Below are 16,544 nucleotides of genomic sequence, written 5' to 3' on the forward strand. Positions count from 1 at the left end.
CTAAGCCTTCAGAGAGATGCACTCGGACTGAACAAATAAGGATAGTATCCCAATCTCAGTAAAATATTCACAACATGTAACAAGGCATCAGCCAGTAAGCGATGCTGATTAAAACCTACTAACATCAAGAAGAACAAGGTCAAGACTTCCAGTGTACAAGCAATATACAGCTTTTGACCAATATAATAAGACCTTCATTCAAGCACTGTATAACCACATTATTTTCAGGGGGTTGAAAATTAAGGTCTTTCCTAACCCGGTTCTGTAACATCCAAGTCTCGCAACAAGCTAACAATTTTAGAAGATACTAAAAGCATGATGGCAAAGTCAGACCTTGATAAAGGAATTCCATTTTCCCAGAAGCAAACCTATTCAGTTTTAATATCTTCTAGAGCTCTGGCAACATCTTTGAGGGACCCAAGGTTCCTGTAACTTAGCCAGTTTAACACTGAACATCAAGAAGCTGCCCAATTTTAAGAAAAATAATAATTGCATTATGCATTGTTCAACAAGCCAGACTTATTATTTTTTAGATACAGCAATATTGTAAAAGCACACACAGTCATACGTCCCTATAGGAAGGAAATAGATAAGGTCTCTTATTTGCACTTCACCTCTTCGCATGCAGCACATGTTAGGAATAACTTTCCTTATGCTCAATTCCTCAGATTAAAAAGGAACTCTATTTTAGAGCAAGATTACATTGTTGAAGCTAGTAAAATGCAAAAGGACTTCTTAGAGAGAGGTTATCCTTCACACATAGTGATTTCAGCACGTCTAAGAGCTGATAAGAAAGCCAGACAGGACTTATTTAAAGAAACACACATGCCATCTTGCCAGAACATAAGTTGGGCTATTTATATTTCATTGGCATATTCCATCAAGAAGGTTGTCCTTAAACATTGGCACATGTTAAGTGATGTGCCAGGATGTAACAACAAACCCTTTATAGGATTCAGAAAAACTCCCACCATGAGGGAATTGTTGGTCCATGCAGACCTAAAGGTGGATGTTAATATTGAAAATAGTCCTAAAGGACATTTTAGATGCCTTAGATGTGCAGCATGTCCATTAAGTTGGGAGACTAAATACATTGAATTTTCTGATATTAATTTTAGGTTAGTGCTTAACAGCTATTCCTCATGTGCAACCAAGCACACAAATCTACATGGTGGTCTGTCCTTGTGGGTTGAGGTATATTGGAGAATCAATGAGAGTGATTAAAACTCGCATATTAGAACATAAATCCAAAATTAAACATGCACACTTGGAAGCTCCCCTCGTAGACCATTTTGTTTCCAAAGGACATAGATATGATGACTTTAAATTTGTAGTTCTAGAAGTCATTAAATCTAGCAAATATGACAGGAAGGAACCACTAACACCTGGTTAACACATAAGCTTTATTTTGTCTCAGAGAAATGTTCTCCATTACTTGTGCAATGAAATAGGTGGTAAGTAGGTTTGAACATTTTTGTTTTTGTACAAGCTTTTGCTTTATATGATGATGTGTAGTTAGCCTGTCTGGTTTCACTGCTTTGCTATGTTTTTTCTAGAAACTGTTATTGAACTCCATGTGAATCGGGTAGCTTTTCTATTGAAGTGCAATTTTCCACACATCATCTAGTAAGGTTTTGTACCAAGTTTATTTTAAATTTTGTTGTACAATTACCTAAGATGTAAGTATTAATGTTCATATGTATTATATCATGTATAAGCTTATAGATTCTTGGTCAGAAGAAGACGTTTGTCGAAACGGCATCACATTCCGGAGACCACCATCCCGCCGTCGTTGTTATCTTCTATCTTATGTAACTGGATTTACAATTTGAATGTATTAGTACCACTTTTGTAATTTTCATATTTATAACATTATTGCTATCATTAAAGAAACATTGCGAGCACTTTACACAGTTCCTGTGGTTCTATCTTTTCATGTCTACAGACTGTGACCATATTTGTCTTTGTAGGTACTGGTAGCCAGCCAGAAACAGGGACCATCTGAGGACGCAGGGCGACAGAAGTTGGGGCGTCTGCTTGTCTGCAGCTAAAGGCCTAGGAGGGGCTTATGGTCCGTAACAATAGTGAAAGGGCGCCCGTAAACGAAATTGTAGATTTTTTTACCCCTGCTACAATTGCAAACCCCTCGCTGTCGATTTGCGCATAGTTATGCTCCGCGGTCATTAATGTTCGGGAGTTGTAGGCCATGGGAACCTCGTGGCCATCCGGGAGGACGTGGCCTAGCACTGCTCCGACGCCGTAGGGAGAGGTGTCACATGCAAGGAAAACCGGGAGGGATTCATCAAAATGGGCTGGCACGTCATTGGAAATCAAAAGCGCTTTCACCCCCCTGAATGCTGCCGCTTCCCTCGGGCCCCAGGTCCAAGGGGCCGACTTATCCAGAAGCCAGTGTAGGGGCTCTACTACCGCAGCCTTGTGTGGCAAAAAGGCGTAGTAAAAGTTTATTAGTCCCAGGAACGCCTGTAGTTCTGCTTTGCATGTGGGGGCGAGAGCCTCCACGATGGCCTTCACCTTGTCCTTCGCTGGATGAAGGCTGGTAGCATCTACCCTGAACCGCAGGAAGTCCACCTCCGAAACCCCTAGGAAGCACTTCTTCCATTTCACTTTGAGGCCAGCCGAGTCAAAACGTTGCAGGACGGCGCGGAGGCAGGAGGTGAAGTCGTCGGGGGACACCGTGGCAATCAAGACGTCGTCGAAGAATGGTGTCACTCCAGGGATCCCTTTTAACAATGAATCCATTAATTGTTGGAAAATCCCCGGGGCTACGCTCACGCCGAATTGTAGCCTCTTTACCTTAAAGGCTCCCCTGTGGGTTATCATTTGCTCCATGGGCGTGGCCTCATCTACCGGCAACTGTTGATAGGTTTGTGCCAGGTCAAGCTTCCCAAAAATCTTAGCTCCCGTTAGCGAGGCCAGAACATGACTAATGACTGGGACTGGGTAGGAGCGGTCGTGGAGGGCCTTATTAATTGTGCATTTGTAATCCACACAGATGCGGACTTAGCCGTTTGGCTTGAGGGGGGTTACAATCAATGTTCCCTCTAAGCTGTAGAGTCTTGTGAGCAAAAATTCTACTTTTTGAGCAAGCGATTTGGCTACTGCATAAATCAGCTTGCTCTGGAGCCGTCCTTCCTGAGCAAAGACAAAAATGTATGAGCCAGAGGCTAAAAAACTGTGAGCTGGCTCACACTAACTCAGCTTAGAGGGAACACTGGTTACGATGGGAGTTTCCCATATAGCATGTGGAACTGGCTCCAGGACGCCTTGCGCCACCAAGTGGTGCAGCTCCGTGTCAATTTTTGGCTGTATGGTGAGTGGAGCTGTGCGGAACTGCATGCGGATAGGAGCCACCAGGGGGTCTAACTGTAAGGAAACCGGGGGCCCTTTGTAGCATCCTAAAGCCCCATCGAACACAGCCAGGAACTCGCCGCAAATCTCAGCAAAATCCCTCTGAACACATTTATGCACTCCCCTGACCCCGACCGTGATGCTCAGCGGCGCAAACCAGGCTCGGCCCAGCAGACTGACCAGATTTCCCTCCACCACAATCAAGTCCAACAGTCCCTCAAACCCCTGGAACTGTATTCGGAATGTCTCCACCCCCCTGATAGGAACTGGGTTCCTTTGGAAGTCCACCAGACTCAGATGGGATGGGCGTAAGCAGCCCCCCCGGGGGCCAAGTCTGCGTAGCGTGTCCACAGAAATGATGGACGCCGTTGACCCTGAATCCATTTCCATTGGGCAGGGGGACCCTTCGATCTGAACCATTAATTGGATCCTCGGGGTGTCCTCTACCTTCGGGAGGCGTAGTACCTGTAGGGATGGCCGGTCCGTGAGGCGGTAGAGGTTGGACGTCTCCGCTGCTGTCTCGTTGGTGGTGGCAGCCGGGCAGCGTGACTGAGCTGGAGGCTGCTGGTGCCGGCTTCCCTTAGGAACGTCCTGTGGTCTTTCCGGTGGATTCTCCATCCATCCATCCAAAGCCTTTTATTGGCATATAAATAAAAAAAATACAGTAATCTGAATACACACAGAGTCAAATTAAAATTGCCGAGTAACATCACAGAGTATCGCCATACAGAAAAACCTAATTCATCATATCATTTATCAGGCCGTAGGGCCATGGCACTGCAGAGAAACTTTGCTGTTATTTCAGTTATTTCTGTGTCTGTGTTATCGAGCAAGAAAAGAAGCTTAAAATCATCAGGGGACTCTAAAAAATGGCCTAATATGGGATATAGAAGATCCCGACGGGACACCAAATAGAGAGGGCACTGGAAGAGAACATGGGCAACAGTTTCAACACAATCCTTCCTACAAGGACAGCACCTGCTAGGATAGGGAATCCCTTGGAATCTGCCAGATAAAATAGCTGAAGGAAGAACATTAAATCTAGCCAAGGATATGGCTCTACGCAAATTAGGAGCTATGAGTTGGTAGAGGTATACTGCTGGAAGATTTGCATTAGGAATAATCCCCAGATGTAAGGGAGAACAGGTTCTGTTAGCCAGGCTATAAAGAGTTTGTAGCTCTGATCCCAATAATCTAGATTTTATTTTTAAAAAGGCCTCAGACTCAGAAAGCATATATAAGGATTCTAGGGACAAATTCAGGGCACTTATTTTGGCTTCGATGTAAGATAGCCATCTGGAATTATCAGATTCCGAAAGTAGTTGGTACATATAACTGAAGGGGTCAGAGTTAAAATGGACTCGTAACCAAAATTTAATCGTGTGGATCCATGCTTTAGTAGCCAGCAAGTTCTGACCACACTCCAAACACAAAGCAGCATATGGAACACACATAGGTACCCCCATGATCTTTCGCAGAAAGGTAGAGTGGACTCGTTCAACTGAAATGTCCATTGAGTCAATCCAGAGAGGTACCCCATACAGTAACTGAGCTCCAGTTTTAGCATTGAAGGCTTTAAGTGCAGCTGGCACATACTGGTTACCTCGAGTAGAAAAATAGAAGCGAGAAATTGCTGCAGCACTAACTTTAGCTACATTAATAGCCATTTTACGATGGTAGGACCAAGTAGCATTGGATTGGAAATAAATGCCCAGATATTTGAAGTGCTTAACCTGTTCAAGTTTGTTGCCATTAATAATCCACTTATGAGATTTTCGGGGATAGGGGATGACTAACACCTTTGATTTTTCATAATTCAACTCCAATCTGTTAATCACGCAATATTCATGGCAACGGTTCAGTAAACGATTTAATCCAACACGAGAAGTAGATAAAAGAACCGTGTCGTCTGCATATAATAACAAGGGAATAAGAGAGGAACCAAGTCTAGGACTATGACCGTCTACTGATGACAAAAAAGGGGCAAGGTCATTTAGAAAAAGGTTAAACAGATGGGGGGCTAAAATGCACCCCTGCTTTACCCCTTTCCTAATACAGATCTTAGGGGAAAGTCTCCCAGACGAGGAATCCGGTGGATTCTGATGCCGAAGGACTCGGTGGCTTTCAGCGCGAGGGCCGGCAGACGAGGCGGACGTCCTCCTCCTCCGAGTTCTCAGGGCCCGACTCGGGGAGTACGCTGTGAGATGCCGCTGGCAGACGGTCACAGTGAGAGGCCTCATTGGCGATGGTGAGTTGGAGGGCCGCATCAATCTTGATGTTGGCGGTACCAATCATCTTCCTCCGCAGCTTTGGGTTGCTGACGCCCCACGCAAATTGCTTCTAGAGGTTCTCCTCCACCTTGGTGAAGGCACAGTCCATGGCCAGCTGGCGCAGGGCTGCCATGAATGCCACGGCTGACTCGCCCGGTTTCTGGACGTGGCCCTGGAACTCGATCCGCCTGGCGAGTGTGGTTGGCCGGGGCGTGAGGTACCTTGTCAGGGTGTTGACAATCTCCTCGTACGAGCACTCAAGGATTGACCGAGGTGCAAGGAGGCTCTTTGCGAGGCAGACTGTGTTCACTCCACAGGAGCTAAGGAGGAGGGCTCGTCTTTTGCCCGGATCGGTGACCTCATTGTAGACGAAGTGGCAAGTCAGTTGGTCTGTCCACAAGTCCCAGAGTTCGAGATGGGCTGGATCAAAGATTTCCAAGTTCCCCCGAGCTGAGGCCATGGTGTAGCATTTAGCGGGGAGTGGTGTTCTGTGATGCAGTGCGCGGTGCGGTGCTGCTGGCGAGCGATGCGGGGCACGTTGGCTGGAACGGAGGTCGGTGCTGTGCTCAGCGGGAGGTCGGCCTGGCTCAGCGGGATCCCATCCTTATCGCCACTGAAAAGTACTGGGTTCGCCACATGGATGACTTGGACGACGTCATGCTCTTGCACACATTTATTGTACATAACACAAGACTAACTAAAACGGCCCTACAAGGCCAACTATATACACACCCACCCAGCACAGCCCTAGCCCATTGGAGGGTTTGAATCTCCCACGAAAGTGGCCATTGGTTGGAGCTGGTGGGAACTAGGATCCTATGTTCCCATTGTCCAGGGGAGCCAAGCTCCTGTCTTGCCGCGGACCCCTAGTGGCGGTCCGCGTACACAACAGTTGGGAACACAAAGCTGGAGCCTACCTTTCTCTCACCAAAAGCAGTCTCAGAGATCACTGTCACTGCTTCTTTCTGTGTAGTTCCCCAGCTGACAGTCTTGCAAGGGAGGCATAACTGTTAAGAGCTTTCTGCAAGTAACTCTGGGAAGTGTTTTTACTCCCCCCCCCACACACAAACACTGTTGCAACTGATTTATTGTAGCCTCATAGGGTTTTCAAGACAACAGACATTCATAAGTAGTTTGCCATTGCCTGCCTCTGTTTAGCCATTCGGGTCATCCTTGGCAGTCTCTCATCCAACTACTGACTAGGATCCACTGCTGAGCTTCTTACTTTATGACTGATGGATGATTGGTATTTAGCAGAGTGTTCAAGGTTCATAATGCAGCACAGCCAATCTGGTTACTGTGTGCTGCACTGAAACATAGTTACACATGGAGCCTCTTTAGCGTTGCAAGACTAATATGAGTCTTTTAATTTAAAGAACTCCATTCTAGACAGGATAGGTGAAGTGTAGTGGGTTAGACACATTAAGTAAGCATGGAGACTGATGTAGTGATCAGCATACTTTACTGGTACATGACAAAGACAAAGAACAACGGCCGGCTGGCCAACTATATACACACCCAGGGGACACCCCCTGGATCCCATTGGTGGGTTTGAATCTCCCGCCAAGGTCCCATTGGTCCCCCCAGTGGAGGGACTAGGATCCTAGTCCCCATTGTTATTCCTGACTGAAGCTCAGGAGTGTGCACTGGCCTCATGTGGGGGTCAGCGGACACAACAATAGGGGTAATATTCTAATCTAGTTTAACTAGCTAAAATGGATGGAGATACAGGAGGCATGTCCCGCTCTCAATTGTGTTAAAGATGGAGAGATCTAGCATTGTGTGGAGAGAAGGTGTTAGATCGGAAGTTTTCCCCAGCAATCTACACATCAAAGGGACAGCATCAGAGAGAAGAAAGGGAAGGATAGTCAGTGTCCTGGTCTCTGTCTCTCTTATAAACCCCCTCTGAAGTCTGAGGTTAAGAGACAGCACAAAGTCCTTCACTCCCAGCAATGTCACAGGGCTTTTTTTCGTGGTGACACTCACCACAAAGTACCATCATCTCTGCGGGGAGGGCTCTCCCATGTCTTCTGGTGGAAATGGTAGAAGTTGATGCAACCTGACACATAAGTACTGACACTTTTTAAACAAAATAAAGCACTATTTTATTATATTTAATGTTTTAAAATTATTATTAAGGCACTGAAATCTCTGAGAAAAAGTAAGAGTACCCATCATGAGATTTGTAGCGGGGCTGAGGGGAAGACAAATAATTCAACTAGACTAATAATAATAAAATGATCAAGAACCCTATACTAAAATATTTATTACTCCCGAGTCCCGACCAAAACACCAAACGGTGTACACGACTACGAAGGCAGTGCTGACCTACAATACTCTTTCTTGAAAGCAAGTCGCACACCGACTTCACAGGAACCATCGGCCAAAGCAGGCCGCTTAACTGCCCACAAACCGAGGGGGGGGGGGGAATCAACTCACTAAAAGGCAGCCCGCAGGTACTTCCAGTGGATCTACATTTCACGCGGACCTATGGGCGAGGCGCTCGTCACCAGTGTATAGTTAGCTTGCGCCACAGGGAGGCAAACGTAGGGACATATTGTGGGCAAGCGGCTTCGCCGTCCCTATAGCGCACGCGCACCCCGAGCACGGCAAACGCAAGCTCAATAACAACGAGGGGAAGCCAAGTCCGAAAAGAGGCTGATTAAGCCTTTCGTGCCGTCTCTCTTGACCATTCCATTGCTACCCACCCACCCCGGTCCCCCCACCTCGGGTTCCCTGACTTTCTCGTCCCTACAGCTTCCAGGTCTGCAGACGGTGAGGGGGGGGGGGGGGGGGGGGGCAGGGGCAGGGTTGAGCCGCTCATGCGAGCGCCCCCGTCTAACGATTGCAGCTGAGGCGGCGGGGGGAGGGTCTTTGATGGCAAATGTCCTCCGTGGGGTGATGGGAAGGTGGAGCTGCTCGCTGTCGAGAGAAGGCTACAGCGCAGCCGTTAAACCCGCCTTCTCCCATATGATTTCATAAGGGGGCTGTAGAAAGGGTGGGGGTGTTCTTTGGCAGGATACCTGTGGCTGTGTATATTTGCTTGAAGACAAGACCCCATAAACTCTCTTCAGAATCAATGTGCACACGATAAGGCAGTAGGGGAAACAAGTACGAAAAGAAAAATGCTAAGTGATCCTTCAAGTGTCGAGTGGTAGGAATGGAATTACTGCCTTGCATCCACTTGGTTAGCTGGGTCATAAACCTGGCAAACCGCTGTAAACGTTGCAGACATTGGAATATTTACTCCTCTGGGGCTGGACAGGTCAAGGTTTCTTCCAGGTGCCAGAAAATGCAGCAGGGTTGATGTAACGTACAAAACTGAATTTAAAATTGAGCTCTCTGGTGGTTCCCTGTCAAGCAGGTATGTTTGCATCTAAGTTCTATGCTGTGTTTTCCTCCCACATTCGCCACAGAACTTGGGGCTGCAACACATCCCCCCCCCCCATTTTGCCCCCACAGCAATACCATGAGGTAGGTTAGGTTAAGAGAAAGTGTCTGGTCAACCTGTAAGCTTCATGTCTGAGTGAGCATTTGACTGGTCATTAAAACATGAGATTCTGAGTGTTTTAATGTCTTTCTGAATAAGGTATTCACCAAACAGATCTTGTATCTACTTGCAGTACATGTGTATAGCTTTCTTTGGCTCCCTTTCTTGGTTTTGTACTTGTGTTGAGAAACTGTTACTTTTCTTGTTATGTGGGGATTTCAGCCTGGGTCTCCCCAGGGGGATGTACTAAAAGGAAGGACAGGATTGCCCATTGGAAACAATGAAAAACACTTGAAGGCCCATAGGAAATAATGGGAGCCAGGAATTCCAATTGACTTCCATGGGCTCCATTGAAATACATTACAGTACAAGTAGAGTTGCAATAAAAAAGTGGAATGGATTTTCCATTAGGGTCTCTGGGCCCAAATAGACTACTCTGGGACTGGAATGAGAGACCACGGAGTGGAATGACAGCCCCAACTTGTTGCAGGAGTGTTGTGGGACTGGGATTAGAGGCCCCAGGGTGGAATGACAGCCCCTAGGAGAAACAGAAGTGTTCTGGGATTGGGATGAGAGGACCCAGAGTGGAATGACAGCCCCTGGGGGTAGCAGGAGTGTTCTGGGACTAGGATGACTGGCCTCAGAGTGGAATGACAGACCCTAGGAGTAACAGAAGTGTTCTGGGACTGGAGTGAGAGACCACGGAGTGGAATGACAGCCCCAGGGTGTAGCAGGAGTGTTCTGGAACTGGAACGAGAGACCCACGGAGTGGAATGACAGCCCCAGGGTGCAGCAGGAGTGTTCAGGGACTGGAAGGAGAGACCACGGAGTGGAATGAAAGCCCCTGGGGGTTGCAGGAGTGTTCTGGAACCAGTAGGACAGGGCTGAGAGTGAAATTTCAGCCCCAGGGTACAGCAGGAGTGTTTAGGGACTGGAAGGAGAGACCACGGAGTGGAATGAAAGCCCCTGGGGGTTGCAGGAGTGTTCTGGAACCAGAAGGACAGGGCTGAGAGTGAAATTTCAGCCCCAGGGTGTAGCAGGAGTGTTCAGGGACTGGGATGAGAGGCCCCAGAGTGGAATGACTGCCCATAGGAGTAACAGAAGTGTTCAGGGACTGGAATGAGAGAGAAACTGTGTATTTGAACTTGTAAAGTGGGGTTATTTTTGAAACTGTAGTCTATAGATATTATGTGCCTTATAGTGTTACCCTAATCAGAAGTGTATTAGTACACCATTGTTACATAACATATGTGGGAATCATAGGTATTCCTTCTCTTTCTCCTGCATATGCTTTTTAAATGCTTGGAGCGTTCTCAAAGGCGTTAGACAGAGGTGTCAAGCATGTGGACCATGGGCTGGATCAGGCCCTCGGAGGGCCCTAATCCAACCCGCAAGGCCCTGGCTGTTTCCTAATTCTGTTTGCAGTTCTGCTGCTGCCATGTTACAGTTTGCTTTACCAGTCTCTCTCAATCGGACAGGAGAGATTGATAGGCAAGGCTCTCCTGTGCAATTGAGAGAGTCTGGTAAAGAACTGGCTGAGGCTCCTCTTCCTCCTCCTCCCAGGGGAGGGAGGGAACAGCCAGAGCTCTCTTCCTGGCCAAGCTGCAGGAGACAAAGGGCAGCCTTTCTTTCCTTCCACTGGCTGAGGCTCTTCCCCAAAGGCAGGGAGGGAATGAGGGAGAGCTTGGTTTGCTGGGCTGCCTCAGTAGTACAGGAGAAAGCACCTTTAAGACCAACAAAGGTTTGTTCAATGTATGAACTTTTGTGTCCCTTGCTGCAGTGTGTGTGTGTGTGTGTTTTGTTGGGCTCTTTATGCCAGTTCCCTCCCCCTTTTCACTGTATTCATGCCCTCATGATCCAGTCTTTCTCAGTGAGAAAGCAATGTGAACTATTTTAGAGGAGGAATAACAATAAGCTAGTGAGGTGGATTAGACTGAGAGTTTGTGTCCCGACCAAGTTCACCCCCTTTGTAGCAAGTTGTAGTTATTTCTCTGGGGAAGTGTATAGTTTTGTAGATGAACACATGGCCCTCAGTCTGTGTCAGGATGCCTTCTCATGTTCTTGACCAGCACATGAAGCAACTTATGTACAAAAGGTTGCAATGCCCAGCCATTTCATGTGTTCCCCTGGGTCCTAAGCTAGGAACACTGAGTATGAGATTTCTGTAATAAATATCAATAAATCAAAAGTAGGTTTGCAGCTTACAGATACACACCTGAACAGCATACTCAGGATTGCTACAACACAGACATTTTGATGCAATAATTCAGAGCAAGAGGTGTCAGTTATCAGAGACTGTTAAATAGACAAAATATTGCAAAAGTGCTAGTGTTTTAAGCAAGTTTTATTTAAAGTTAAAAAAAAATCTTTAATTGTGTTCGTCTGTGTCCTTTATAAAGTTTATATCTTTGCTACCTGGCATTACATTTTATGACACACATGGCCTGCCCAACAAGGTCTCATTTATGTCAGATCCGGCCCCCATAACAAATGAGTTCAACACCCCGGCATAAGACATTCAGCTTCTTTCAGGTTCTCCTGGTTCTCCTTTCTTTTAGCAAGCAATAGACAGGCTTGCCAGTGATAAATTGCTGGTGTCTCTTTGTGACAAGCTATCTTATGTCCTCGGTGATAATGGACTATATTTAGAAGCTAGCCTAACATTACATTTCTTATTCACCACTAGAAATAAATTGGTGCCTTTCATTTTTACCTTAAAGTTCTCTACATTGAGTTTCATTTGTGTCATTTTATGAACTTAAAATTTCATTTATTATAATGTACTCTGCATTTTAAATCAAATCAGAATTTAGAAACAAGCTGAGCTCAGCATCCTGTATGAATCTTGTAAATCAAGAACTTTTGCTTGTTCGAATTGCATGGACTGGATCTTCTGAACTTGTGCTTTGGAAGTGGATCTTCATGCCATCCCTCAGCCTTTGCAGGCCCCTAAAAAGGTTACCTGTGAAATGGGTGGCTTTAGAACAGAGATGGAATGAGGCACATGGAATGCCAGTGGAGGAAGTAGGCAGGCAAGCTGTCTGCTACTAGAAAACGGCAGGCCCGTAGCTATGGTGGGGCTTTTGGGGGCTCTGCCCCCTTTCATAAAGGTACTGCCCTACAAGAATTTCTCCTGTAAATGCTTTTTTCAATCATTTAAAAACATTTTTTTAAGGCATGCACTCCTTTAAGCAGAGTGGGGTGCTGTAGTTAATTAATTCCCACACTGAGCAAGGGGGTTGGAGTAGATGACTTCTAGGATCCCTTCTAACTCTGTCAAGAAACTGGTCTCCTTTAAGAGAGTTTTTCTACCTGTTAGCTTTCTTGACTATAGAAGTCATCACCCCTACCTGCAGGCTTATTATCAGAATTGTTTGCTTAGGCTGGCAGAAGTGATTAACTTGCAGCAGCTGAGAACTGTCATCTAAAGTAGTTGACAGCTTGCAATTTAGAGCTCTATTCTAGTAACAGCTTTCTATTGGCTAAATGGCTTTTCTTTCTACCCTGAGAACTTCAGCCCCACCAGAAAAAAAAGTAGTTGACAGCTTGCAATTTAGAGCTCTATTCTAGTAACAGCTTTCTATTGGCTAAATGGCTTTTCTTTCTACCCTGAGAACTTCAGCCCCACCAGAAAAAAAATTGCCCCACAAGCCACAAAATCCTGGCTACGGGCCTGGAAGAGGAAGAGTAACAATATCACCCAATTCCCCCTCTCATTGCAGCTTTCTCTGTTATGTGCAGTTTTGTCCAGATTCCCTAACCTCTATCATTGTCTTTGAAGGGATCATAGGGCTTCTGAAGCAACAGAAGTTGGTGTGCTTCCAGAATGTAGGGCCCGATACTGTAACTCTGTTTGTATCCCATCCTTCTAAATACTAAGTTTCTGGTAATCATTGGAAGGGGAGTAAGCATTGAAATTTTGCTTTCTGTTCTGGAAATCCAATTGAGTAAAGCTCTGGCTTCAGAAATTTCAGCATACATTTTCTTTCGAACTTATTTTCACATGCACTGGGATGGTCAAGTCTGCTGAATTTTATGTTCAGTATTAGTATTTTTTGTCTGGTATTAAAAAGAAGAAGAAGAGGTTGGATTTATACCCCGCCCTTCACTACCCAAAGGAGTCTCAGAGTGGCTTACAAACTCATTTCCCTTCCCCTCCCCAAAACAGATACCCTGTGAGGTAGGTGGGGCTGAGAGAACTCTGACAAAACTACTCTTTTTCAAGAACAGCTGTGCCAGAACTATGGCTTGCCCAAGGTCATCCAGCAGGTGCAAGTGGAGGAGTGGGGAATCAAACCCGATTCTCCCAGATTAGAGTCCGTGCACTTAACCACTACACCAAACTGGCTCTCTCTGGATGCGAAGGAATCGCTAGGCTAAACTGAACTTTTTCTATGCTTTTGAAGAGTTATAAAATATATGCTGTAGTTATAAAAATATTTTCTTTGCTCTTTCAAATCTTAACCCAAAGGTCTGTTTGATTCTGAATGTGAACTGTTATGTTTTCGACTAATTTGGAGAAATGAGAGAAGCTGACAGAATTTACATTTGGGGGATTGTTTGCCTTTGGGCACAATGTGGTTTCATGTAATCTACTGAGAAATCTAATAAGTGTCCAGGCAAATGTTGTCATATGTATATAATTCATGTCATATGTATATAATTGATATATATAATTCTACCAATTGACACATTCTGTCCAATAAACTTGTTTGCAGTCATGCGCACATTTGTATATATTTAAATCCCTATTGTTTTGTGGTAGCACTCATCATGTACATGTACCTAAGACCATAGCATGGGTTCTGTTCTCCTGAAGTCTACCATCAATCTGTATAGCTCTATTATTTATTTCTGATAACTGAAAGAGTATTCCTTAAGACAATGTGTTAGACGGGTGTTAAATTTAATCTGTATCTTTTTTATTTATTTATTTTATTGATTTTTATCCCACCTATCCAGCCTAGGCTGCCTCAGGGTGGCTTACAACAGAATAAAAGTTCTCATAATACATAAAACACGATTCGTTACATTAATACAATTCCTGATAAATAATAATACAGTAATATAAAAACAGTGTTAAAATCAAACATAATATTAAAGTGATAGCAATTCCAGTTTTTATTTTAGTTCTATTCGTCTGCTTCAGTTGGGGGCTAGGACAGGGAGTAATCACAGGGACCAGCAGCTCAGGGCATGGCGGCGGCGGCAGCTCCAAAGGCCTGGTGGAAGAGCTCTGTTTTGCAGGCTCTACGGAACTGTAAAAGGTCCTGCAGGGCCCTGGTCTCTGGGAGCTCATTCCACCAGAGTGAAGCCACCACAGAAAAGGCCCTGGCCCTAGTTGTTGCCAACCTGGCCTCCTTAATACTCGGGAGGACCAGTCGGTTCTGGGTCGCTGAATGCAATGCTCTCCAGGGCATATATGGGGAAAGGTGGTCCCTCAGGTATGTCAGATCCTGGCCATAAAGGCCTTTAAAGGTAAGAACCAGCACCTTGAAGCTAATCCGGTATGCTATAGGCAGCCAGTGCAGCACCTTTAGCAGAGGCTGGATGTGCTCCTGAATTGAGAGTCCCATCAATAGCCTGGCCACGGCATTTTGCACCAGCTGCAGCTTCGGATTTGCGACAAGGGCAGCCCCATGTAGAGGGCATTACAGTAATCCAATCTCGAGGTGACCATCACGTGGATCACTGTTGCCAAGTCGCCGCATTCGAGGAAGGGAGCCAACTGCCTAATCAGCCGGAGATGGTAAAAGGCTGACTTGGCAGTGGCTGCTACCTAGGCCTCCATTGTTAAGGAGACATCCAGGAGCATCCCTAAACTCCTAACCTCCGGTGCTGACACCAATGGCGCCGCAATCGAAGGTAGGGAGTGGGATCCCTACCCCCGGACCACCGCAGCTCAGACACAGGACCTCCGTTTTCATTGGACTCAATTTCATCCAGCTCTGCCTTTAGGTGAACATTGACTGGCAAATTGTACTTGTTCCAGAGCATATAGGGAGATTTTACTCTTCTTCAACTCTTTGAAGCTAGATGTAGAACTAGCATAATTGTGTAGAGCTGCTCTTTGATAGACACAGCTAGACGGACTGTCTACTGGGGATGAGCAAAAAACAATATTCAGGTTTTTTCGGTTTCAGATTCGGGTCTGTTGGACCTGAAAAATATCAGTACTCCCAAATATACTTGAATTCTTAAACAAAGAATCCTGCATATTGAAAGACAGCTTTATCTGTCCCAGATTAACTGCTATCTTCCAAATATAGAGAATTTGAACCAAATATCACTGATGCCATACCTACAGAATTTAGATAAAGCTGAGTATAGAAGAGCTTTTACTCTTATGAGAGCAAATATGCTCCCTTCAGTAGTTACAGAGGGTAAATATAAAAGACTGTTTGTGCATCTGCGGGGATGGAAGGATTTGAGTCGAGGGAACATGTTCTTTTTTAATGTAAACTTTACCAGAATTTTTGTTTGGTCTATTTAGCATCATAGAATCATAGAATGTTAGAGTTGGAAGGGACCTTGCAGGTCATCTAATCAAACCCCCTGCACTCTGCAGGAGTATACTGAAAGATAGCCCTACATACCTACAACATACCCAAAAGATGGTCATTCAGCCTCCGCTTGAAAACGTCCAGCAAAGGAGGATCCACCACCTTGTAACCATGTGTGCTTGTAACTGCATTGTTTGTACTGTGCTGCTGCTTTGTCTGTTAAATGTCTTTACATCTGTGCGTATGGGATAAGGGGGTTGCTGTGTTTGTATGGCTTGCTTTGCATCTCATGCTTGCATCTGGATGAGCAAGGCTTGTGTCGCCTGCGCTACAGTACACTTGCTTCCCTGCACCTTCCCAGCGTGCCTCAGGACAAAGAAGACAAACGCCATTATGCTCAGTTTGGCAACTTGGAAGAACAACAGGTTTCCCCACCATTGCTGATCTGTGGGAAAACGCGTAACCCATCTTCCTATCTGGTCTGGCATCACAAAGAACACATCCTTTATTGCCTTCATGGACCAGGCACATCTCTGCAAGTCAAAAGTTGCCATGGAGATATAACTTTGACACCTTACCACATGGCCCCTCTTTGAAGTTAGGACAGAGCATTTGAATATTGCCCCTTCTCCTAGGTAGGACGTCACAACCCTTTAACCTATAGCATAGTAAAGGGGATGGATTCTAGGGGTTTATTGGCCCTAAGCCAAACCCAAAAACTAGGTTTTAAAAAGAGAAACACAGCCTTTGTTTCTCTGGTTAACCCATCTTTCCCTCACCTTGCAACTTAAGTACTGCAGGTGATTCTTACTGCGTTCTCGGGAGTCGCGACCCGAGAACCCGCACGGGCCTGGCAGGACCATTCCGTGTGCTTTATAATCCCACCCGCTGATACTTGAGTTTCCCCCTTTC

The 16,544-nt window shown here is 45.7% G+C and overlaps 1 protein-coding gene across 4 annotated transcripts in view; it reads left to right on the top strand.

Moving 5' to 3' along the window:
* The first annotated feature begins 8,303 nt into the window (after positions 1–8,303).
* Positions 8,304–16,544, top strand: part of MANEA (mannosidase, endo-alpha) — a 20,374-nt gene continuing 12,133 nt past the window's right edge. For 2 of the 4 annotated variants that reach the window (XM_015424103.1, XM_015424106.1), the window contains exon 1: positions 8,304–8,414. The gene's annotated coding sequence lies outside the window, so the exon portion shown is untranslated. Of the gene's footprint in view, positions 8,415–8,940; positions 9,004–16,544 lie in introns of those variants that run through there. The other 2 variants (XM_015424105.1, XM_015424104.1) reach the window with 2 other exon arrangements.

This window comes from Gekko japonicus, unplaced genomic scaffold (assembly GCF_001447785.1).
Source record: "Gekko japonicus isolate JY-2015 unplaced genomic scaffold, Gekko_japonicus_V1.1 scaffold903, whole genome shotgun sequence".
In the NCBI taxonomy this organism is placed as follows: Eukaryota; Metazoa; Chordata; class Lepidosauria; order Squamata; family Gekkonidae; genus Gekko; species Gekko japonicus.